General features: G+C 40.6%; 1 pseudogene; it reads left to right on the top strand.

The window, feature by feature from the left end:
- On the top strand, nucleotides 1-23,048 carry LOC125097340 (alcohol dehydrogenase class-3-like; annotated as a pseudogene).
- Nucleotides 23,049-24,948: the final 1,900 nt, after the last annotated feature.

Below are 24,948 nucleotides of genomic sequence, written 5' to 3'. Positions count from 1 at the left end.
ATGGCGGAAGTTTGGGACCACGAAGTATCCGCTAAACCTCCAGAGGGGCTGAGACTAAGGTCAGCCATGCAGGTACTCAGTCATGTAGATATAATAGACAATAAAGATGTGGACAATAAAAATCCTGGACACCAAGGCTCAGTGGGCTTCCCTGGCTGGCAATGCTCCATGTGTATTGTCACATATGGTGCCGTGAGAAGTGCCATATGCACACCTCCACTTGGAGAAGACACTGGGTACTCCCCACTGAAAAGTCCCATGGACGTTGCCTTGTGTTCCTCTTCTTGTGGTGATTTTAATGTGTATCCTTTCGCTATCATAAATTGTAACTATGAAAAGAACAGATTTCAGTGAGTTTTGTGAGTCTTTCTAGTCAATTATCAAAACTGAGCATAGTCTTGGGAACCCCCGAGTTTGCAGCTGGTGCTAGAATGATTCCCAAAATTTGTATTGCTTTGTGTAATCCTTACCCACTGAGCGTGAGCTGGGTTTATTGACTGGTTTGTTAACAAGCAAAATCTGACTGAAGTGATGGGATATCCCTTCTGAGATTAGTTTAGAAATAGGCTGAGGCTTCCATCTTGGGTGCTCTCTCTTACATTGCTTGCCCAGGAAGAAGACAGCTGTCATGTCCTGGGCCAGTCCCATGGAGAGGCCCACTTGGTGAGGGACCACCAACCACAGAAATGAGCTTGGAAGTGTATCTCACCTCAGGTGAATCTTCAGATGAGACTGTAGCCCACCCTGACAGCTTGACTGCAATCTCATGAGAGACTTTGAGCCAGAAGTACCCAGCTAAGCCATGCCCTGATTCCCGACTCACAGAAACTGTGGGATAATAAGTGTTTGTTGTTTTAAACCATCATGTTTTATGTAGAGGCTGCTTTTAGGCAAAGAGACTTGAGTGAAGGAATGTAGGAAGGGCAGATAGCAAGCCCCTGGCTGGATATAAACAGGCCCCTCAGGGGGCCCACCTCAAGATTTCCATAGGCCCTCACTGACCAATGGGCTACTTACAACCAGGCACAGTTACCAAAAAAGAAAGAATCCCATTAGTCACCATGCCTCTTCAATTTCCCCCTTTAAAAACTGTCCCCACTGGCTACTTCATGGTAGACAGCTCTCCTCTGCTGTCCTGCTGAGCCACTCCCTTGTGGTGGATTCAACACAATTCTATCTCCTTTGTTCTGTGTCAGGTGAATTCTTTCACCTTCGAGACCAATGGCTTCCACCAGATTCCTGCCCCACATTTGGGGGCCTCCCCATTTAGACATCACATTTTGGAGTAATTTTTATAAAATGGGCTACAATGTAAGGTTATCAGGGGGAACTCTGTATTTAGTAACCACAAATGTTTTTATCTGCAGGTCTTTTTTCTGGAGCCATTCAATTTCTTTGTAGAAGAACTTCCCAATCTCCTCAAATGTATATGCCTGGCTAGTTGAGTTCAGGGACCAAAGCTGGAAAAGAGACTGACCTTTCACCAATGCCCTCCATTTTTAGCCCAAAGGCAACCCCCACCCCTTAGGCAGGTCTGTGGTGCCTAAATCTGGAGCCTCTCCCACATCACCGGAATGGAACGGTTATCAACTGGTTATGCCCCGGGTGGAGAAGGGGCTGGATGGTCTAACAACTCTATATAGTCTTTGAAGAATTCTTGTTTTCAGCCTTTTAAAGTAAAGAGTGCTGTTCACATGAATCAACTACAGAAAGGTTATGGATTTACTATGAAAGACAAAACTGTAAAGCTTTTAGGAGATAATATAGAAAAATATCTTCATGCATCAATTATAAAGGGAAAAAATGATAAATTGGTCTACATTAAGTGTAAGAGCTTTTGTTCATCCCAAAACACCATACAAAAAGACAAGACACAGATATTTACAACATATGTAACTCACAAAAGGCTCATAACCTAGCTATATGGAGGTATATTAAAAATCTATAAGAAAACAAAGGCAACCCACTGGGAAAAATCGGCAGAAAATTCTGAACAGGCAATTCATAAATGAAGACTCTTAATAAACCTATGAAGAACTACTTAATATTCTTGGTAATCAGTGAAATTCAAGAAAATTTTAAATGAGCTATCACAACATATCACTTGATACACTGCAAATATCTATCAGTAGAAGCATGGTAAATAAATTATGTTCAGACAAGAGAATACCACCCTTCCATGAAAATGCACAAATTAAGGATACGTGGAACATAATGGATGAATCTTGAAACACATTTTTTTTCCAAAGATCTTATTTTTTTTTTTTAAGATTTTATTTATTTGACAGAGATCACAAGTAGGCAGAGAGGTAGGCAGGAAGATAGAGGAGGAAGCAGGCTCTCTGCAGAGCAGAGAGCCCGATGCGGGGCTTGATCCCAGGACCCCAGGATCATGATCTGAGCCGAAGGCAGAGGCTTTAACCCACTGAGCCACCCAGGCACCCCCAAAGATTTTATTTTTTTAAATTTATTTGAGAGAGGGAGAGACCAAGAGAGAGCGCAAGTGGGGATAGGGGCAGATGGAGAGGGAGAAGCAGGCTCCCCGCTGAGCAAGGAGCCTGATGCAGGACTCCATCCTAGGACCCCAGGATCATGACCTGAGCCAAAGGCAGACACTTAACTGACTGAGCCTTCCAGGCTCCCAAAACACATTTTTAAATAAATGAAACAAGATACAAAAAAAATAGTGTGATTCTATATATATAAAGACTAAAATCAGGCAAAAGTAGGAATATATAGATAGATAGATAGATAGATAGATTATAAAACACATATAGTTTATATCTAAGTGTAATTATATACTTCATATATACAGATATTATGAAGTATATAATTACTGTAAAAGTCAGGCTACTGGTTATCAGGAAGGAATGCTAGTAATGTTGCATTTCCTGGCTTGGATAGTGTTTAATGGGTATATGATTCATAATGATTGGTTACTCTGTAATTCATACTTTAGCTATTTTTCTGTATATCTTTTATATTCAGTAATAAGAAGTTTAATTTTTTTTTTTGGTCTTCTATATTTTGTTGTTATTGTTACTGCAGTTCTACTACTTACAACACTCTCTTTGGAGGCACCTAACTGACTCAGTCAGTAGAGCATGTGACTCTTGACCTTGGGCTCATGGGTGTGGAGATCACTTAAAACATTTTTTAAATGCTCTGTTTTATTTTTCTCATGATTATAATTCCACCTTTATATAATATCTTTTTTTCCTTCTTTGTTTCAACAATATCTATTATCTCCCTGCCCTGTGCAACATGAGCTTATAACCTCTTCCTCCTGTCTCACCCCCTTCTCTCTCTCCATCCAGTTTCAATCAGTATCATCACTGGCTCAGAGCTTAGTTTTGTGCCATTATAAGCATTAATACACTTATCCTTCTGCTACTTGATTTGTCACCCTTAGAAGGATACCCTTTGATTCCAAGCTATTACACAGGAGGCTTTCAAAACTTCCTCTCCTCCCAGATTCTCTCCCTTCTCCTATTTTTTGGTAGTTCTAGTCTTCCTACAATGTCAGAGCCTGTAACACTCTGTCACTCTCATTCCCACCTTTATTTTTCTTATCCCTACTTTTATTTTTGTTTGCTTATTTGGTCTAGATCTGATTCTGATTCTCACTGCCAGCTCTTTTAGCTGAAGTTTGCCCATGTTCTACTGGCTAGTTGCAGTTAGATCTCTGGCAGTTTTCTCAAGGGTTCACATAATCAATATTTTCCACATTCTTGCTGGCTTAAAGCTATTTGTCTGTAACCTTTATATGTGAAAGACAGTTTGGTTGAATTAAAAATAATCTTTGGCTCAGTTTTTTTCCTTGAGTATGTTACAGGTATTGCTCTTCTGTTTTCTGACATTCAATTTTGCTGTTGGAAAGTATATGCCAATTTGATTTTATTTCCTTTTTATTTATTTATTTTTTTAAGATTTTATTTATTTACTTAACAGACAGAGATCACAAGTAGGCAGAGAGGCAGGCAGAGAGGAGGAAGCAGGCTCCCTGCTGAGCGAAGAGCCCAATACGGGGCTCGATCCCAGGACCCTGGGATCATGACCCGAGCCGAAGGCAGAGGCTTTAACCCACTGAGCCACCCAGGTGCCCCATTTTCTTTCCTTTTTAAATGGCCTTATCCTCCTACCTGGTTCCCCAAATAATTCTTCCTTAAAATAAATAAATTTATTTATTTATTTATTTTAAAAAAGATTTTATTTATTTATTTGACAGAGATCACAAGTAGGTAGAGAGGCAGGCAGAGAGAGGAGAAAGCAGGCTCCCCATTGGGCAGAGAGCCTGATGTGGGGCTCGATCCCAGGACCTTGGGATTATGACCCAAGCCAAAGCAGAGGCTTTAACCCACTGAGCCGCCCAGGCGCCCACTTCCTTAAAATTTAAATAAATTGGGATGCTTGGGTGGCTCAGTGGGTTAAGCATCTGCCTTTGGCTCAGGTCATGATCCTGGGGATCTGGGATCAAGTCCCACATAAAAAAGACTTTATTCATTTATTTGTCAGAGAGAGAGAGCACAAGCTGGAGGAGCAGCAGAGGGAGAGAGAGAAGCAGACACCCTGCTGAGCAGGGAACCTGATGTGGGACTCAATCCCAGGACCCCAGGATCATGACCTGAGCTGAAAGCAGACGCTTAACTACTGAGCCACCCAGGTATCCCTCTAGTAGTTCCTCTGATGGCCACTGAAATGACTGATCAAAGTCCTTGCAGAAAGCAAAGACATAGGCCAAGGACTTCTATACTGTTTTTCTGTAAGAGATATTCTCATCCTGGTGCTAAATTTGAATACACATGATCCTCCTTAAGAGCCTTATTTAACCACTATCTCTTTAAAAAGAAAAAGGAATTTCAATCTTCCTCCGAAGGAAAACTAAAGAATACACACAACCAAATGCCTAATTTATCAGCTAAAATCTTCCAAACCCAAGTCTGAGGTTTTGCCTAAATTTTTCTTAAAATCTTTTTTTGGGGGGGGGGGCACTAGTGTCATTATTTGTATTTTATCCCAAATACCTTCCTTCTGAAATATAATTTCTTTATCAAAAGTGTTTGTCTAGGGCACCTGGGTGGCTCAGTGGGTTAAAGCCTCTGCCTTTGGCTCGGGTCATGATCCCAGGGTCCTGGGATCGAGGCCCGCATCGGGCTCTCTGCTCGGCGGAGAGCCTGCTTCCTCCTCTCTCTCTCTGCCTGCCTCTTTGCCTACTTGTGATCTCTGTCAAGTAAATAAATAAAATCTTTAAAAAAAAAAGCGTTTGTGTAAGAAGGAAAAAAAAAGTGTTTGTCTAAACCATAAGAGACTCTTAATCTCACAAAACAAACTGAGGGTTACCAGGGGGGAAGAGGGTAGGGAGAGAGTGGTGGTGGGGTTGTGGACGTTAGGGAAGGTATGTGCTATGGTGAGTGCTATGAAGTGTGTAAACCTGGTGATTTACAGACCTGCACCCCTGGGGCTAATAATACATTATATGTTAATAAAAAATTTAAAAAAAAGTTTGTCTAAATAATATATAGTTAGAGTCCCCTGGGTGGCTCAGTTGGTAGAGTTACTGCCTTTGGCTCAGGTCATGATCCTAGGGTCCTCGGATCGAGTCCCACATTGGGCTCCTTGCTCAGCAGGGAGCCTGCTTATTCCTCTTCTGGTCCCCTGGCTTGTGCTCTCTTCCTCTCACATAAATAAAATCTTAAAAAATATATACATATTTATAATATATACATATTTATAATAATTATTAATACATATATCATTTATTGTGATTATCATATAGTCCAAATTTTGAAAGGCTTTTCAAGAATTTAGAAAAATACAACCTAGCACAATGATAAAAGAATCATCATAGTCCTTTAAAACTGTAAGAGATCCTTATTTTTAGAATGTTAGTGAATGGTGCTAAAAGAAACAGCTCATGAAAAGCCATAGCACATGTGGATTACAGTACATTTAAGTTACAGTTTAATATGCACATGGCATATAGGTATTCTCCTATATATTTATAACTAATTTCCAGACATTTTTGGCCCATCCCCAGAGATTTTATCCTCTTATAAAATAAATACTTTGTTTTTCATTTGTTTATTTGTCCACCAGAACACTGGTGGACACCAAGTGATCAAGGTTAACATCACTGGTAAGATACAGAAAAATCATGTCATACCCTTGATGTGATGCACTGAGAGGGGCATGTTACCTTGCAATATTCTTCCCAATAATGCAGAACCTCAGTAATCATAAAAAACATCAGACTACTGTGGGATGATTGTTCCAGTTGCAGGACAGTCTATAAAATAACTTATCAGTGTTCTTCAAAAGTGTCAAAGACTATGCTGTATTTACTAAATATTTTGTGTGTTCATTATTTTTTAACATTTGTGAGGTATTTCGCAGTATGGATGTTCTCTAGTTTATTTAACCAAGTTCTCCATTAACACAGGATGCTGCCAGGTTTCACTGCTACAAACAATATTTCTATGAACATTACTATAAATAAATGTATCATTGGGTTTTTGTGCAAATAAAACTATAGAGTTCATTCTTGGATCAAAGAGTATATGCATTCAAAAAAATTTTTTTAAAAGATTTTATTTATTTATTTGACAGATCACAAGTAGGCAGAGAGGCAGGCAGAGAGAGAGAGAGAAGCAGGCTCCCTGCTGAGCAGAGAGCCCGATGCAGGGCTCAATCTCAGAACCCTGAGATCACGACCTGAGCCGAAGGCAGAGGCTTTAACCCACTGAGCCACCCAGGTGCCCCTGGAGAAGACTCTTAAGTTTATACCTCAGGTTTATCCCCAGCACAGATACAATTTACAACAATCAAAAAGAAAAATGAAAACAAAGGCAAAAAAATAGCAAAACTTAGAGAAGAAGGAAAATCTTATTTTGAGTTACCACATTATTAAGTTCAAAAGTCCAGTTTTCTTTTTTCTTTTCTTTTTTTAAAACTACTTATTTATTTAATACTCGGAAAGAGAAAGAGTAGCAGAGGGAGAGAGAGAAGCAGGCTCTCCGCTGAGCAGGGAGCCCGATGCGGGGCTCAATCCCAGGACCCCGGGTCATGACCTGAGCTGAAAGCAGATGCTTAACTGACTAAGCCACCCAAGCACCCAAAAAAGTCCAGTTTTCAACAAAATAATCACAAGGCGTATAAACAATCAGAAAAGTATGGCCCATTGAAAGGAAATAAATCAACAGAACTATATCCCTGCAAAAGACCAGATGGAGGACCTACCAAAGACTTTTTTTTTTTTAAATTTTTTTCAAAGACTTTAAAATAACTGTCTTAAAAATGCTCAAAGAAGTAAAGGAAGACATGAATACAGGCAAGAAAATAATGTATAAACAAAATGAAAAATATCAGTAAAGATACAGAAAACATAAAACAAAATGAAAAAGAAATTCTAAAGGTGAAAATTACAACAAATGAAATGAAAAATTCACAAGAAAAATTCAATAGCAGATTTGACCAGGCAGAGAAAAGAATCAGTGAACCTGAAGATAGGACAATGGAAATGATCACTTCTGAGGAGCAGGAAAAGAAAATGGAAAAGAAGAAAACAACAGAATCTAAAAGACCTGTGCGAAACCATCAAATGGACCAATATAAACATTGTGGGAGTCCCAGAATATGAATAGAGAGAAAAAGGGGCAGATATATTATTTGAAGAAATAATGGTCCCAAATCTAATAATCGTCCCAAATTTGGAAGAGAGAAATATAAACATCCAAGAAGCTCAATGAACTCCAAGGAAATTTAATTCAGAGACCCATACTGGGGCACCTGGATGGCTTAGTCGGTTAAGTGTCTGCCTTCAGCTCAGGTCATGATCTTGGGGTCCTAGGAAGGAGTCCTGCATCGTGCTCCCTGCTCAACCGGGAATCTGCTTCTCCTTCTCCCCCTTCCCCTTCCTCCTGCTTGTGCACGCATGTACATGCTCTCTCTTTCTCTCAAATAAATATATCTTTAAAAACAAACAAACAAAAAACCCAAAGAGACCCATACCAAGACATTTTAATCAAACTGTCAAAAGACAAAACACAAAGAAAGAATTTTGAAAGCAGCAAGAGAGAACTGACTTTTCACATACAAGGGATCCTCTACAAGAATGCTAACAGATGGGGCGCCTGGCTGGCTCAGTCAGTAGAGTGTGCAACTCTTGATCTCGGGGTTATGAGCTTAAGCCCCATAGTGGGTATAAAGATTATGTAAAAGAAAAATAAAGAAAATGTATGCTTATACAAGGGATAAAGAAAAGATTGAGGCGTATATATTTTTGCAAAATGGCTTTATAGTTTTCCCAATATCCTTTTGTTCTTCTTTTTTTAAGTAGGCTCAACACCCAATGTGGGGCTTGAGCCAGCCACGTGCCCCACCAACACCATTGTTTTGAGTATTCTATCTTTCCTCACTGATATGAAAGAGATTTTTTCCCCCCAAGATTACTTATTTATTTGAGAGAGGGAGAAAGTGAGAGAACACAAGAAGGAGGAGGTTCAGAAGGAGAAACAGTCTCCCCACTGAGCAGGGAGCCTGGTATGGGGATGGACCACAGGACTCCAGGATTATGACCTGAGCTAAAGGCAGACACTTAATCAACTGAGCCATGTAGGAGCCCTGAAAAAGATTTTTAAATACATATTAAATATTAGGTACATTTAGGTCTGTTTTTCTACTTTCAGTTTTTTCCTTTGGTCTAATTTAGGTCCATTTCTGCTCTGGTGATAGTATGTGTGAATTACTATAGCTTTATAATAGATTTATTATATGGTTATTTGGAATTCAAACCACCTATTACTCATCTTTGTCAGATGTTACTTGGCTCTTCTCAAATATTTACTCTTCTAGATAAACTATAAGATCATTTCATGATGGGGCACCTGGGTGGCTCAGTGGGTTAAAGCCTCTGCCTTCAGCTCAGGTCATGATCCCAGGGTCCTGGGATCAAGCCCTGCATCGGGCTCTCTGATCAGCAAGGAGCCTGCTTCCTCCTCTCTCTCTCTCTCTCTCTGCCTCCCTCTCTGCCTACTTGTAATCTCTGCCTGTCAAATAAAATAAATAAAATCTTTAAAAAAATCATTTCATGAAAATCCAACCAAATAAGCAAACAAACACAAGCTAAATTGAAATTACAGATTAATTTTTGGGAAAATACCTATATTTAAAATCTATTTTAGCCTTCCTAGCCAAAAATGTCTTAAAATTTCACTCAATTCTTTTTTCTTTTAAGTTTTTTTTTTTAAAGTAATGTCTACACCTCACATGGGGCTCAAACTCACAACCCCGAGATCAAGAGTTGTGTGCTTCACAAAATGATCCAGCCAGGTGCCCCCAATTCTTAAAAAAAAAAAGTTCACTTTAATAAGCAGTTCTTGAATACTCAATAGGTATTAGGAGCTGTACTAGGTAGGCATCAGAGACACAAAAATTAACGCGTGGCTTCTAGGAACTCCTATCCTGGCTGGGAGGACTGACAAGTAAACAAGGAGCACTAATATAATGTGTGATAAGTAAATATAAAAGTATGTTTACCACTTAGAGAACAGTGATAATGAAGACTGTAAGTGCCTCATGGAAGGCTGCAAAGAGATATGACCTTTACCAGTTCTTTGAAGGATGAGCATTAAATTCATCAGCAGCAAAGTAGGGAAAGTATTCTGAGGAAGAGGTATATGGAAAGGGACAAAATAATGAAAGAGTATGTCATGGTGGGTTTGGAGAATTATGAAAATTTACTATGGGTTGAGAATTAGGTTCAGATAATGAACTGGCAGATGAGACTGAAAAGATAACCTGTCTTGGGATTTTAAAAAAATTATTATTATTAACAAATAGCATGTTATTTGTTTTAGGGGTACAGGTCTATGATTCATCAGTCTTACACAATACACAGCACTCACCCCAACACATACCATCTCCAATATCCATCACCCATCCCCACCCCAAACCCCACTTGTCTTAGATTTAGAAATAATAGCAGAATTTAATATGCACCATCACTGTTCTATGCACTTTCTGTGTTATTAGTTTATGTATTCCTTACAAAAATCTTATCAAATAGTACAATTACTGTACCTATTTTTCACATGGAAGAAAGACGGAAAGAATAAATAAGCTTGCTTGAGGTCCCATAGCTGTAAGTTACAATCAGAATTTACTCCTGGAACTTTGTCTTAACCATAAGGCTCACTATCTGTCTCTCTCTGTAGCTAGCTTTGTATGTTATGGTAAGAAGTTTAGCTTTTATTACAGGTAACAAAGAGCCAATGGAGATTTTTTTTAGTAGGGGAGGGGCAGATGGAGAGGGAGAGAGAATCCCAAGCAGGCTCCACACCCAGCACAGAGTCCAATGCGGGGCTTGATCTCACCACCCTGAGATCATGACCTGAGCCAAAATCAAGAAAGAGACACTTAAGTGACTAAGCCACCCAGGTATACTGCCAATGAAGACTTTTTAAAGAAAAATTTAAAGAAGATTTAGTAAGGAGTGACATATTAGGTCAATTTGAGAGGGAGAATTACTTTGGTAGCAGATCTGAGGATGAAGTAGTAGCAAAAGAATGGTTCCCAGGAGAAAAGGGAAGAGGCTGTTCCTAGTATTCGTGATGTGTGGCAGTGAATGCCGGGGGACTGCGGGGAGGTCAGGAATCATGTGACATTTCCAAAGTAGATGAATAGAATTTGGTGGTTAGTCGGATACAAGGATCAGGGAGGCGTCGAGGACAAGTTGAGCATGAGAAGCTTGCAGAACATCCCATGGAGTTTTCTAAGGACTATTCAGGCAGAGTCACACAGCTAAAGATACGGATTAGTGAGTCATTCAGTTTATTAGTGGTAATTGAAGCCTATGGGAATGGATGGCTCGGGTAAAACAACCCAACGAGCCTTAGAGAACACCAGCATGTAAGTAATCAGCAGGAGAGAAGTAGCTCATAAAAATATAAAGACTGGTAAAACAGGTAGGCAGGTAATTAACGTAAAAAATACAAAGTAATAAATACCATTAAAAAATACAAACAAAGTAATGTGGGAGTTGAGAGGAGGATTATGACTTCATCTTTCTGAGTCTCTGTTAAATCACCTGTAAAATTAGGTTGGACTAAGTGGTCCCTGAAGTCTCTTTTGTCTCTAAACCTCTGAATCTATTCAATGTCTAATCATATGCCCATTAATGTGGTAGATGCTATGGGAAGATACAAGGCATAATCCTTGCTGCAGAGGAGCTTTCACTTTGTTGGGGATCTTACTCCCCCAACATACCAAAAACCACTGGAGAAAGAGATCATTTATAATTAAGGGGGGGGATTTGTAGCATACCCTGTGGGCTGCAAATCTGGAGAAGGAAGAGAATACCATGACCTGTGTATGGAAGCTTACTAGATTTAGGTAGAGAAGGGAAGAGCATGGGCAGGAATAAAGAAGTGAGTCCATTGACTTCACTGAACTTGAAGATCGCTACTGGGAACACGTGGGAAGTAGAACTTTCAATGGCTAGGGTAAGGCAGATTGTGGTGGTTCTTCTAAACCAGAGAATGGGGATTAGAATTGAATGGATGCAGTAGCGAGCTACTGTAGTTTCTTGGGCAGGGCTGTAACATACTTAAGGCGCAAGATGTAGCTAATTTGATCTCAGCTGTTTTCACTGCAGGAAATGTCTACCATTATTACGCTTCTTTTTTTTTTTTAAGATTTTATTTATTTATTTGACAGATCACAAGTAGGCAGAGAGGCAGGCGGGGGTGGGGGGGAAGCAGGTTCCCCACTGAGCAGAGAGCCTGATGTGGGGCTCAATCCCAGGATCCTGAGATCATGACCTGAGCCAAAGGCAGAGGCTTAAACCACTGAGCCATCCAGGCGCCCCCCATTATTACACTTCTTACCATGGCCCATCTTGCACTGTAGTGGATGCTGGTATGTGAGGCCCAGGTCAGCCCCCATAGGTCTGAAGCACTCAGCTTCTGGGACAGTGGACAGCTGGCAACTCTCAGCCAAGGCTCCTCTCTGGAACTTGCCCTTGGCTAAAGAGAGTCACCTGTCTGATGGCAGGCCACCTTACCAGGAGCAGCCCACACACAGTAACTGGTTGACGGGGTTTACCAAGGCCCATCTAACTCCCCCAAGTGCAGAAAGACTCAAAAGTGTCATCTGTGCTCTAGAGCTCCCAGTAGGGATTAACTGAGGCTTTGGTGGCAACATCACAGTTCAACTCTTGCCTAAACCTTCTTCCTTCAATCTCCCATAGGTGCCGATGCCAAGGACACTTCCTGATAAACTTCCTGCATGCAAATTTCCATCTCAGATTTTTCTCCCAGGAACTGAACTGCAACACATGGGATAATTAATTATACTTTCACACAACTTGTCATCTAGGCTGCTGAACGATTTAAGTGCAAAAAAATTTTTGTAAACCCAGATTTTGGTTTGAGCAGTTTTCCTTGACAACTTTGACACTTTAGTTTAGAATACCAAGGTTTTCCTCTTATAAAACCTGTGATATCTAAGATCACATATCCCTTTGGCAAAATATACATCAGTGCAGTTTTTGAGAAAAGTACAGCCACAAACAGCTAAGCGTAAATAATGAATACTGATCAAAATGAAATGAGTTAGGGGACAGTTGGCAGGATATACTCTTGCCTAGTGGAACACATTGCTGGGTGCCTTGTAGAGTAATACACCCGGAGGTCACAGGTATTGTGCAGAAGTGGTCAGTCCACAGCTGGAAATTTTACAAAGTCCTGTTTCAGATCACAAAGAAACCGTGACACCGTCTGATTTTTTTAAGTTGTTGCAGTCCAAAATATCTTGTACTTAGCACCACTTTTTAAAAAACGTCACCGACCATTATACTACCAGACGTCTCTCAGTTAAGCACATGACTCTCCCTCAGTTTATAAGCACCATGAACAAAGTTTAGAAATTCCCAAAAGTTGGAATAAAAATGGGCAACAAAACATTGTCATTCTAAAATTGGTGGTAAAGGGGACCTGGGTGGCTCAGTCGGTTAAGTGTCTGCCTTTGGCTCAGGTCATGATGCCAGGGTCCTGGGATCGAGCCCCACATTGGGCTCCTTGCTCAGTGGAAAGCCTGCTTCTCCTTCTCCTACTCTCCCTGCTTATGTTCCCTCTCTCAATATCTTGGTCTCTCTGTCCAATAAATAAATAAAATCTAAAATAAAATAAAATTTAATTAAATTGGTGGTAAAGTGGTTAGCATTGTTAGAAGGGCTGCCCCAAAGTGTCCAAAGCGTAAAGTACCTGTGCAAAATATCTTGCTAAGGCAGTGACTGGTCTGGCAGCTTTCGAGGGAAGGTACTGTTGATGACCTATGTCACTTTTTTGTCCTTATGATGCCTTGTCCTTTTTTTTTTTTTTTTAAAGATTTTATTTATTTATGTGTGAGAGAGAGAGAGTGAGCACAAGCCAGGGGAGCAGCAGGCAGAGGGAGAAACAGGCTCCCTGCTGAGCAAGGAGCCCCATGCAGGATACGATCCCAGGACTCTGGGATCATGGCCTGAGTGGAAGGCAGATGCCCAACCGACTGAGCCACCCAGGTGCCCCTAAAGCCTTGTCTTTCAAATGTCCTTTCCTTCACAAGATTAACATATGGAGCTTAGAAACAAGTAACATTCAGTGTCACTAAAAGGTTTTAGCCTTGAAATAGGACTTACATTGTACTCTTTATTAACAAATACAAATTCTGTAAAGTGAAATGTATTGAAAATGCAGGGTCTGCAATTTATATATTGCCAAAGAATAAATTATATCCTGTGCTATCATTGTGTTTTCAGGAATAATGAATACTAGGAGAAAGTAGCAAAGTAGCAATTATACCAATTACAATTGATTAGTTGCTATTAACATAAAAAGACACACTCATTTTATCATTCTCTCTTATGCCACAAGAAGGCATTGATGCATTAAGATATATGGTTCCAGGGGTGCCTGGGTGGCTCAGTCAGTTTGGTGTCTGACTCTTGACTTTGGCTCCGGTTGTCATTTCAGGGTTGTGAGATCAAGCCCCGTGCTGGGCTTCACAACCAGCACAAGTCTGCTTGAGTTTCTCTCTCTCCTTCTTCCTCTACACCCCGCCCCCATCCACCGTGGGTGTACCTGTGCTCTCTCTCAAATAAATAAATCTTAAAAAAAAAATGGTATCTGGTCACTCTTTCAAATTCCTTTATTTTATCTTATTTTATTTTATTTTTTAAAGATTTTAAGTAATCTCTATACCCAATCTTTCACAGCCAGCAGGGTGTGGAAGAAAGCGGTTATACCTGATTCCAGGGTTTCAGTGTGAATCACGGCCTGAGGAGGATGGACCTGCCTATACCCAACAGGGGGCTCAAATTTACAGCTCTGAGATCAAGAGTCACGTGCTCCACAGACTGAGCCAGCCAGGCACCCCTAAAATTCCTTTTTATAAATATTAAATTCAGCAAATTTAGAAGAGTACCGGGAATTTGTATTGTTGCCCTTGATGAAAATTTCTTTTAGTTACACTACAATTTTCATTGTTTTATGCTTCTCTGGTTTCTAATTTTCTAATCTGTTTTTTTTGTATGCTATTGTAATACATTCACTGCATTTTTTGCATCTATCTACAGAACAAAATAATGCAAAAGCGCTGTAATAAATGGAGTATATCAAGATATGCTATTGTTTATTTTTTGTTAAGAAATTGAGATTAATGGTGGCAAACTAATTGCTATTTTAGATATAGTAGAACTCTGTTTCCTTGCAGATCTTCAGTGTGAATCTGACAGTCTAGGAAGACAAACTGATCATCTTTTATTTTTCCAGTGAGTTGGGCACCCTTTATATTTCAAACAAAGAAAGCAAAGTCTTTGTGAAATTAAATTTAATCTTTGGAAAAAAGCCACAAGAATTCTTTAGTACGTAAAACATCAGCATAAATTATCTCCATTTTCTCAAGTCATGGAGTAGAGAGCAAGTATTATGCATTGCTGCCTGAACAATTTATTTAACTTTTTTTGTTTTGTTTTGTTTTTTGTTTTTTGTTAGAGAGAGAGAAAGAGAGCACAGGCAGACAGAGTGGTAGGCAGAGGCAGAGGGAGAAGCAGTCTCCCCGCCGAGCGAGGAGCCCAATGTGGGACTTGATCCCAGGTGGCTGGGATGATGACCTGAGCTAAAGGTAGCCACTTAACCAACTGAGCCACCCAGGCGTCCCAATTTATTAACTTTTTGATGACCTTGTGCCCTCTATGGTCAAACAAGAACATTATAAAAAATAGGCAGTTTCTTTTCAAAAGTAGGAGACAGGGGTGCCTGTGTGGCTCAGTTGTTTAAGCGTCTGCCTTCAGCTCAGGTTATGATCCCAGGGCCTGGGAGGGAGCCCCGCATTGGGCTCCCTACTTGGCAGGGAGTCTGCTTCTCCCTTTGTCCCCTCCCCACCAAGCTCCTGCATGCTCTCAAATAAAAATAAATAAATAATCTTTTTTAAAAAGTAGGAGAGAATAACAGAATGTGGATTGAAGGGAAGACCTTCAAACTTCGTAAAAAGCACAAGACATAAAATAAGGCAAAGGACATTTAAGTGTGGTGAAGTAGATGCTCTTTAGGCCATTTTTAGTGAGTGGTTAAAATTTAATTACAATTATCAGCGAAAGCCTAACATATAGTCACTAACAGAATTCAGTTTAAGAAAGCTACTTTCTAAGCTGTACACACATCTTTCCTTTTTATAAGAGTTTGATTGTATAGTAGAAGAAAGAAACAGAGAGGTAAGGTGAAACTGAGCTTTTAACTGTCCTAATTATGTAATCTTCAACTCCATACTCAAGTAATTTACTTGACCAACAATTTTCAAGACCTGGAGAAAGAAAATTATAGAAGGATATTAACACCTCTCCTTCTCCTACTGTATTTAAAGCATTTCTCTTCACTTACTGAAATATAATGGGACATTTGGGGTAACTTCCATTTCATTTCTAAGTTCTGCATAATGAGATTATGTTTTCATGTGAACAAAATTTCATTATTACAAGATGTTAATGTCCATTTTGCTTTTTTTTTTTTAAAGTAGCCTCCAAGCCCAATGTGGGGCTTGAACTCATGACCCCGAGATCAAGACCTTAGATCAAGACTTGGATGCTTAACCAATTGAGCCACCCAGGTGCCCCTGTTAATATACATTTTTTTAAAAAAATATTTTATTTATTTATTTATTTGACAGAGAGAGATCACAAGCAGGCAGAGAGGCAGGCAGAGAGAGAGAGGAGGAAGCAGGCTCTCTGCTGAGCAGAGAGACCGATGCGGGGCTCGATTCCAGGACCCCGAGATCATGACCTGAGCTGAAGGCAGCGGCTTAACCCACTGAGCCACCCAGGCACCCCTGTTAATATACATTTTTAAGGCATTTCTAGGTGCACCTGGGTGGCTCAGTTGTTAAGCAGCTGCCTTCAGCTCAGATCATGGTCCTAGGGTCCCGGGATTTAGGCCCACGTAGGGCTCCCTGCTCAGTGGAGAACCTGCTTCTCCCTCTCCCTGTGTCTGCCATTCTGTCTATGTATGCTGTCTCTCTGTCAAATAAATAAATAAAATCTAAAAAAAAAAAAAAAAAGCATTTCTACCTGTAGCAAATTGTATATAAACTAATATTACTAGAGTACTTTTCTTCAGTTGATTTGACATTCTCTTATAATTAATATTTTTTCTAAGATTTTATTTATTTATTCGGCAGAGAGACAGCAAGAGAAGGAACATAAACAGGGGAGTGGGAGAGGGAGAAGCAGGTTTCCTGCTTAGCAGGGAGCCCAATGCAGGGCTCAATCCCAGGATCCTGGGATCATGACCTGAGCTGAAGGCAGATGTTTGTTTGTTTGTTTGTTTATTTATTTATTTATTTATTTAATTTATTTGACAGAGAAAGAGAGATCACAAGTAGGCAGAGAGGCAGACAGAGCGAGGGGGGGGGAAGCAGGCTTCCTGCTGAGCAGAAAGCCCAATGCGGGGCTTGATCCCAGGACCCTGAGATCATGACCTCAGCCTAAGGCAGAGACTTAACCCACTGAGCCACCCAGGAGCCCCTATAATTGATATTTCTATGATGGTGCAAAATCAGCTTTGGGAAACTAAAGTTTTTTTTTTTTTACTTTTTTAAGGTTTTTATTTATTTATTTGACAGAGAGAGATCAAAAGTAGGCAGAGAGGCAGGCAGAGAGAGAGAGAAGGAAGCAGGCTCCAGGCCGAGCAGAGAGCCCGATGCGGGCGGAACTCGATTCCAGGACCCTGAGATCATGACCTGAGCCGAAGGCAGAGGCTTAACCCACTGAGCCACCCAGGGGCCCAGGAAACTAAAGTTTAACTGAAGGTAAGTCAAAATGTTGCAGTCGATATTAATAATTTTTATTATAAGGAAAGTCTCATTTTAATGTATATGAATTACTGTGTTGTATCCAAATCTCATTAAAATGGAAATTTACTGCTACTGAACACAGACAATTTAATCATTTACATAAAATAAATACAAAGCACATTGTTCACATCATTATCAGCCCAGTATCCTCCTTTTTCCTTGTCTATCTGCCATCCTTTCTTCTAATGTTAGCTCAACAGTAATTGATGGTATGATGTTAGATAAGTCATCACTATCCAGGTGTAAGATTCCTGGTGTAAGATTACACTATCCAGGTGTAAGAAATTAAGGGCATGACTTGAAAGTTGCATACATCGCTTCAGTCCCTATCTCACAGAACATAACCCAGTCACGTGGGGTATGCACATGATTGGATTGGAAACTGGGGGATGAGTGTTTGGCTAAGCAGCCACGTGCCCAGCGAAGACTTCCATTATTATAGAAGTTGAGAGCATATGCTCAGGGGACAAGTAGCAGGCACCTGTGGAGGGATAATCTTGAATCTTTATAATATGTTTTAAAAGACAGGTATTAGAAACCTACTGTTAATAACAAATTACTTATCCCTCATCTCTCAACTTTTATGGCTATTTTCCAGCCCCGACTATATAATAGACCTCTAAAAACATCCCTATTCTCACTACTAAAATTATACCATAATAGCCATTACATATCTATTACATTCTTCTCTGTAAAGAAAAACATTATGGGTAGTAGATGGGTGAATTGCTCATCATAGTGGGCCTGCTAAATCAAAAGGGTTATCTTTTACCCTAGGGGAGATTTAAAGTATACTTGATACATTATTTTTATCTAACTTCTTTCCCTCCTTCTGCTGGAGGAAGCACCAGCCCCATCTTACTTTGGGAAATTATCACTCCAATCTAGTCAACTTCCTACTGTAGTATTCTACCACCAAAACCACAGGTACATGACCCAGGCCTGGCTAATCACATGACCCCACTCACCTGGTCATACCTTAGTCCGAGGACCAAGCATGAAATCCAGACCAGATCAACTGGAACCCTTGTGGAATTATACATGCTGATAGACTTGTTTCTTCTGAGATTACTAAAGTGGGAGGATGCAAGTCTGGAGCTGCCTTGGCTTTGGCTCCCATTATACAGAGGAAGCCTCTGTGTAGGAGGAGAGAATAAGGCCAGAAAAGGAAAAAAAGGGATGAAAAACAATTAGAATGACAAAGAACCCCTGGATTTAATTGACCCAGCACCCAGCTCTGTCCTTAAGCAGGTAAGTGAACCAGTAAATGCCCTTTTATTGTTGAAGATATTTTTAGTTAGCTTTCTGTCACTTGCAAATAGAGTTCCAATATGCAGCAATACATTCTAAAGATAGAGGAAGTAAAGAGGATCTAATGAAGTAAACGTTAGTCCTCAGGGTAGAAAGCAGGGCAAAATAAAAATATAAACATCCACTCACAAATAAGTTAAAAAGTACCCCAGTAATCTTATTTTTTTCTTACTTATTTTCGATCCCCTTGGGTATACAACAAATTTGTATTGAACTTGAATGAAATGTGGGGTTTCTTTCTGTGACTGTGTGCCCTACTGATATGAAAAACAGCACCCTCTGCATACCTGAGTGGCTCAGTCATTAAGCATCTGCCTTTGGCTCAGGTCATGATCCTGGGGTCTTGGGATGGAGCCCTACTTCAGGCTCCCTGCTCTGCGGAGAGCCTGCTTCCCCCTCTCCCTCCTCCGATCCCCCTGCTTGTACTCTCTGTCAAATAAATAAAATATTTAAGCAAATAAACAAACAAAAAACAGTACCCTATGATATAGAGTGACTATCCTTGAGTGGTGGCTTCTGAATAATTTTCATTTTCTTCTTTCTTGCAGCTTTTTCCAAAATGCCTAAAATAAACACATTTTTAACCATTTTAATCAAAGTTATTTAATTCATTTTTATTATTATATTAGTTTTCTGTTGATGCTAAAGCAAGTTGCCAGAAACTTAGTGGCTTAAAAAAAACAAATATATATTTTATAGTTTTGGAGTTCAGAAGTCTAAATTGGGATCTATAAGGCTGAATTTCTTCAGGAGAAGAACATTCTGGGCTGGTTTGTTTCCTTACCTTTCCAGTGTCATGAAACTGCCCACATTCCTTGGCTCATGGTCTCCTTCCTTCATCTTCAGAGCCAGTCATTCAGCATCTTCTACCCTCTCTGACCTCCAACTTCCCTCCTTTATGGACCCTTGTGATTACATCAGGCCACCCAGATTAATAATTTCCCCATCTCATGAACCTTAACTTTCTTTTAAAGATTTTATGTATTTATTTGACAGAGAGAGAGAGACAGTGAGAGAGGGAACACAAGCAGGAAGATTGGGAGAGGGAGAAGGAGGCTCTCTGCTGAGCGGGGAGCCCAATGCAGGGCTTGATCCCAGGACCCTGGGATCATCATCTGAGTGGAAGGCAGATGCTTAACAACTGAGCCACCCAGGTGTCCCCAACTTTTTTTTTTTTAAGATTTTATTTAACCATTTGAGGGCCACCCAGATTAATCTAGAATTATTTCCCCATCTCATGAACCTTAACTTTTTTTTTTAAAGATTTATAATCTGGGACTCCCTTTCACCAATCTCTGTGGAAATTTCCCATTACTGTTTTCCTTTTTTTTTTCTTTTAATTTTTTAAAAAGATTTTATTTATGTATTTGAGAGTGAGAGCATGAGAGGGGAGAAGGTCAGAGGGAGTAGACCCCCCAGCCCATGGAGCTGGGAGCCTGATGCGGGACTCGATCCTGGGGCTCCGGGATCATGATCTCAGCTGAAGGCAGTCGCCCAACCAACTGAGCTACCCAGGCACCCTACTGTTTCCCTTTGTTGGATCAGAAGAGCACACCCTTAAGAAGCTCCTTAAGAAAAGATACTCAGGTAGTGTTTTTGAGATCTCACTTAACTGAAAAATGCCATTATTCTATCCTCAACCTAATAATTTGACTATGTGTAGTCACAAGTTGGAAAATTTTCGTAAGAATTCCAAAGGCACTACTCCTTTGTCTTTCTAGCTTCCAGAGCTAATTTTGAGAAGTGTGAAGATACAGAGATTCTAGATTTTTTTTTCAAAGTTGTTGCTGTATTCTCTTCTTTTATTAGGAAATGTCTTCACATTCTTTGTTTATATAAACTGTATTGAGAATGGACTACCGGTATCATCTTGAGGATGCCTGACATCACCCCCAGGTGCCTGCCTGGGCCCTTCTGGGTTCATGACAAGGAGCTCAAGAAAAAATACACCACCCTCCCTATCACCAGTATGAAGGATACCACAAACATTTTCCTAGTGAGCATTACTGATTCTTGATTATTGATACCTCCCCTAGATCTTTCATAATCTTCTTTTTGTCCTTGGTATTCTGACATTTCACAATATGCTCTGAAGTTTATTTTCATCTGTTGTGCTGGGACATTGGAATCTAGAAACTCATATCCTTCAGTTTTAGAAAATTCTGAATTATTGTGTTGATGATTTCCTCTTTCCTTCTGTTTTTTTTTTTTTCTTTTTTTTTCTTCTCTCTCTTTCCTCTCTTTTCTAATCTCAAAATATTTGGATATTGATCTTCTGAACTAATCCTTTTTCTTTTCTCTATTTTCTATTTTTGCCTTTTTGGCCCCACTTTCTGGGACAGTTTGGCAATTTTTTAAAAAGATTTCATTTATTTGTCAGAGAGAGAGGAGCAAGCAGGGGGAGCAGCAGGCAGAGGCAGAGGGAGAAGCGGACTCCCCACTGAGCAACGAGGGACTCCATCCCAGGATCCTGAGATCATGACCTGAGCCAAAGGCAGACAATGAACCACTGAGCCACCCTGGCATCCCCAAATTTTTAATTCCTAGATTATATCGAATTTTAACTTCTGCAACCATCAACATTCCTAAGAGCTATTTTGTTCTCTGGGTGTTCCTTAATAAAACAGCATCTTGTTTTTTTATCTTCTTCTCAGAGAATATATCTTTCTTTCTCTTCTTTTTTAAAAGATTTTATTTATTTATTTGACAGAGATCACAAGCAGGCAGAGAGGCAGGCAGAGAGAGAGGAGGAAGCAGGATCCCCGCTAAGCAGAGAGCCCGATGCAGGGCTCGATCCCAGGACCCTGGGAACATGACCCGAGCTGAAGGCAGAGGCTTTAACCCACTAAGCCACCCAGGTGCCCCTACATCTTTCTTTTTTAAGTAAACTCTACCCCCAATGTGAGGCTCAAACTCACAACCCCGAGATCAACAGTCACATGCTCTACCAACTGAGCCAGTCAGGCACCCCGTCTGAGGATATATTTCTTAACAAAAGTTTCCTCCTTGCACCATCTGTTTTCCTCATGGGGTTTCCTCTGTTTTTGTTCCTAGTCTTTCACGATAAAGATGCTCGTTGGCTATGTCTGGTAATCCTCAACTGTCCATTCATAGTTAAGAATGGGATGTCCCCATGAGGCCCACCATGTCTGCCCCTCACTGACCTGAGTCCAAGGACACAGCGAACCATGTTATCAAGTGCAAGGCTGCACCTGCTTGGGAGGCAGGAAAGCCTCTCTCTGTAGGGGAGGTAGAGGTGGTACCTCAAAGGCTCATGAAGTTCGAATTAAGATGATCACCACTGCAGTTTGCCACACCGATGCCTATAACCTGAGTGAAGCTGATCCCGAGGGGAGTTTTCCAATGATCTCGGGCCCTGAAGGTGCTAGAATCAAGGAAAGTGTTGTCGAAGTCTTTACTAAGCTGAAGGCAGATGATACTGTCATCCCACTTCATATCCCAGTGTGGAGAATGTAACTTTTGTCTAAACCCTAAAACAAACCTTTGCAGAAAGTAAGAGTTACTCAAGGGACAAGGACTAGCAGATTTACTTGCAAAGGAAAGACAATTCTACATTCCATGGGAACCAGCACATTTCCTGAATATACAGTTGTGGCTGACATCTCTGTTGCTAAAATTGATCCCTTAGCACCTCTGGATAAAGTCTGCCTTCTGGGTTTTGGCATTTCAACTGGTCATGATGCTGCTGTGAACACTGACAAAGGGCAGTCTGGCTCCATTAGTGCCATCTTTGGCCTAGGAGGAGTTGGACTGGCAGCTCTCATGGGCTGTGCATCCTGGATCATTGGTGTGGACATTGATAAAGATGAATTCACAAGGGCCAAGGAGTTTGGAGCCTCTATTAACCCCAGGACTTCTGGACACCCATCTAGGAAGTGCTCATTGAAATGACTGACAGGGGAGTGGCCCATTCCTTCAAGTGTGTTGGTTACGTGAAAGTCATGAGAGCCGTGCTCCAGGCCCACCACAAAGGCTGGGGAGTCATCATGGGAGTAGGAGTAGCCGCTTCAGGGGAAGAAATCGCCACTCGCCCGTTTTAGCTGATCACAGGCCGCATGTGGAAAGGCACTGCCTTTGGAGAATGGAAGAGTATGCAAAGTGTCCCAAAGTTGATGTCCGAATAAATGCCCCAAAAGATTAAAGTTGATGAATTTATGACTCAAAATCTGCCTTCTGACCAAATGAATGAAGCCTTTGAACTGATGCATGCAGGAGAGCATTTGAACTGTGGGAAAGCTTTAAATTCAGCAGAGAAAACATCTCCATCCTTGTACCCAAGTCCCGTGGTTCAACTGGCACAGCCAGACAAGCAGAGAGAAGCTCTTCCAAGTTCATAGTCTCTTAGACCTTCTCTACTACCGCTTCTAGAGTGACCTATTCTAGGCAATAATATTTTGTGTATAATTCATAAATCTCTAATCAAGGACAAGGCTAACAAGAGTCATAAATCTGTTTTTTGAACTCTCCTTCACATAAATAATTGCTCGCTAATTAAGGAATATTCTAACATAATAAAATTCATTTCCGGGGGGAAAAAAGGGTGGGGAAGTAAAACACAGATTAGTAGCTCTGTGTGCTAGAGTGGAAGGGGTTGTTGAGCCTCACTGCTAAGTGACTTGGCTGAGTCATTTGTTGAAAAACTGTCAATTTCAACAAACTTTAGAATTTTTTCTCTTGGGCTCCAAAGACTTTCCAATTTCCTATTGAGAAAGGGCAGAGAGCAGGGGATGGAGGGATGGAGAACAGCCTCAGTCCTCCAGAATATCATTCACAGAGTCCTTGTTTTCAACACAACTGTGGCCCTCAACTTTGTCACAGTGTATCTGTTTTAATTTCTTAGGGTTGCCTTAGTAACATACCACACACTTGCGGGCTTAAAACATTAACCGATGTCTCACAGTTCTGGAGCCTATACGTCTGAAGTCACAGTGTCATGTCAGCATGGCCATGCTCTTTCAGAAGGCTCTATTAAGAATGCATTCCATCCCTCCCTCCCAGCTTCTGGTGCTTGCCAGCAATCCTTGGCATTCCTCGGCTTGTAGACATCACTGCAATCTCTGTCTTTACGTGATGATCCCTTGGTGTGTCTTCCCAATGCTTTCCGTGTGTGTGTGTGTGTCTTCCTCTCTTCTAAGGACAGCAGCCAGAATGGACTTAGGGCTCATGCTCTACATGGATATTTACTTTGTTCTGCCCCATCTAATGATTTTAGGACTGAATCATTGGAAAGGGAATGGGGGGGGATATTAAGACATGTCTAAGTTTAGAAAAAACAAGTATGTCCAAAAATTCTTCAACACTATCCCCAACAGGTGGAATCTAATTCCTCTCCCTTGAACAACGGCTGGACTCACTGACTTGCTTCTAACAAATACAATGCGTCAGAATTAAGTAGGACTTCTGGAGCCAAGTCATAGAAGGTAATAGGCTTCTGCTGGACTCTCTGATGTATGCCTTTGGAGTCCTGAGTTGTCACGTAAGAAGTCTGGCTACCCTGAAGCCTCCATACCAGAGAAATGACTAACACAGAGAGAGGTGCCCCAAAGATTCCTGAACGTCCCAGCACTCAGTTGTCTGAATCTTCCCAGCCCATGTGTCAGATACAAGCGAACAATCTATTGAGGGGACTCACAACTGTACAAGAAACTCGAAGTACTTTCTACCTCAGCCCAGTAAATCCTCAGAACTGTGAAAGATAACATAAATGCTTGTTTTTTTTTGTTTTGTTTTGTTTTTTTTATACCACTAAGTTTGGGATGCCAGTAATACTGGATTGGAACCAAATAGCAGAAAGGGAAAAGGAGGTGGAGGGGTAAAGACAAAGTATATGTCTTTTGTAAAAATTAAAAAAAAAATTTAAAGATAATGAGATTAAAGTATCTTTTAAAGATTTTATTTTTAAGTCCTCTCTACACCTAAATTGGGGCTCAAACTTAGAACCCTGAGATCAAGAGTCACATGCTCTACCGACTGAGCCAGCCAGACACCCCGGAGATTTTTCAAGAGAACTTACAAACATGCCAGTGAACTTAATATTAACTGAGATTTCTTTCATACAGGCTAGGAAGCTCAATTTCTCTCGAAGCTGATAGAGAACGGTAACTATTTCACACTTACCTCTGCTCAATACTTTCCCTTGTAGGATGGCAACAGAAGAGACCTCAATTCACGCTGCATACTGTAAGATAAAACATTGTAAAAATCCAGTGTTTTGCTGCATATGTTACATATCTTCAG

Source organism: Lutra lutra, chromosome 4 (assembly GCF_902655055.1).
Source record: "Lutra lutra chromosome 4, mLutLut1.2, whole genome shotgun sequence".
NCBI classification, from domain to species: Eukaryota; Metazoa; Chordata; class Mammalia; order Carnivora; family Mustelidae; genus Lutra; species Lutra lutra.
Note: the sequence above shows the minus strand (reverse complement) of the source record. Positions and strands in the feature narration are given on the sequence as shown.